Consider the following 2193-nt stretch of genomic DNA (forward strand, 5'->3'; position numbering starts at 1 on the left):
GACCACATTAACGTGGCAAGTATGGTTAGCAAATTATCACGGATCGCCCCGTGCGTGGGGCTGGATAGCGCTAACGCATTAACGAGCTAACCGCGCTAATGTGTTGACGCGGTCCAGCCCCACGCTCGGGGTGATCCGTGATAATTTGCTAACGGAAATTTGCCACGTCAATGCGGTTATGACGTTAACGTCATTTTAATGAGATTAACGCTGACAAGATTAGAAATAAGTGATCTGCTGTTTTTCTTAATTTAAGTTGTATCGTGCTCATATCTTCAGATCACAGAGGTTTTAGGCTTGCGACTGTTTTCATTCCAGCACTCAATTGGTCACTCTAGATTTCAGCATTCAGGCATTTATGAACCCATTCATCATGCCTTAATACTTTTCATTGAGCTATCTGACTCTCAGAACAGCATCCCCACCACCTTTGTTCCTGAGGGTAAGTTGGTATCGGTGCTTTGATGCATCTGATCTCGACTTTGTAGCCTTGATGAAGTAATAATAGGTTCAATTTGTCCTTTCTTGTCCCACATTATTCATATTTAACACACTTTAATCTGAATCAATTCTGTCTGGCAAATACAGACTTTTTATACTCTAAACATGGTAATGCTGCTTCTGTGATTACGATCTGAGCTACAAACTGTTTTCTTGCAAATAATCATAATCTGGAAACAAAAAGGAAAAAAGGGAAATCTCATAAGAGTCAAATCTGGTTTTTCCCTCCAAAAATGCTTTCTGGTACATTTTGCTACTGAAGAAAAAAACAAAAACAAACTTTAAATGGTTGATAAAACATTTTCAGGCTCAATCTTAAACAAACTAAAATTCACTCACAAGTTGTGGTCATTTAAGTTTCTAAGAAAGCTCAAATAAACTGTAGTTCCAGGAGAAAAAACCCCTGCAATTATATGTAGTTTACTTTTATTTTAAATCCAAACACACCTCACACTTTTACTGCTTTTAAAGTCAAAACCAGTGACACAGAAAATCACTTCCAAATATTTGCAGTGATCAAAAGCTAAACAGCTCTGCACAAAGCCTCATATCAGAGTTTGAAAGTCTTACTTTACACGTCTGGATGTTTTTTTTATTGACGCTGTTTGCAAAATAATCGGTTTCATCACATCACACAGATTCTTTGTTCAGCATTTTGTCTTTTACTACAGCATGTTAAATAATAAGAGTAAAGTCTCATATGATCGTTTTTTTAATCACGTGGGTTTGTGGAATCGCACAAAAGGTTACAACAACTGAGCAAAACATTTGAGAGCAAACAAACAGAGACATCAGAGAGGACGGGTTCATGATGCTAGAACGCTAGCTCAGACGGGAATGACTGCTTGTGCCAAATGTGCCTCACATCTGCAGTTTTCTTTGGCTGTCTGGATAGTTAGCCGACTGTATCCACAGACTCTATTGGTGCAGCTTTGTAGACACAGATCCGGCTAATTAGTTAATAACTGATGAGTAAAGCCCTAAAATTCCACTCACCAAACTGGAACTCGGGTATGTTAGATCAGCGGTCTCCAACCTTTTCTGCGCCACGGGCCGGTTTATGCCCGACAATATTTTCACGGACCGACCTTTAAGGTGTCGCGGATAAATACAACAAAATAAAACTAGTACTGGTACCGAAAAAAAGAAGATTTATTCATAACACACGTGAACAGACCCAGGAAAACCGAGATAACGATAAAAACGATAACAAAATAACACTGAAACCGATAAAAACCCTGAAAACCAGACATTTCACACCTGAGCCTCAACTCTCACCGCCCGGTACCAAACGACTCACGGACCGGTACCGGTCTGAGGCCCGGGGGTTGGGGACCGCTGTGTTAGATGATCTGTTTGTACATTTAACTGCACAGCAGTCATATTAGTGGTTAAATAAATACTCCAACAGCACAAACACGGTCCAGAGGTCCATTTCAGGGACTCCAATCAGCTGTGGTGAAATAGCCGAGGTGATTCACAGCTGTCAGTCACAGACACCAAAGATAAGTCACATCCAGCACAGTTATCATGAGGATGCAAAACAGCTGCAGGGATAGAGTGGATATCAGAGGAACTGCAGCTCTGGCTTCATCTTTCTGTTTTGCAGGTGTAACCTTGGCTCACATACAGTCTGCAGTAAACTGTCTCATGTGTGTTTCCCTTACAATGTTCGCCAGGTTGTTTTTTTGT

The sequence above is a fragment of the Astatotilapia calliptera genome, chromosome 10, assembly GCF_900246225.1.
Source record: "Astatotilapia calliptera chromosome 10, fAstCal1.2, whole genome shotgun sequence".
NCBI lineage: Eukaryota > Metazoa > Chordata > Actinopteri > Cichliformes > Cichlidae > Astatotilapia > Astatotilapia calliptera.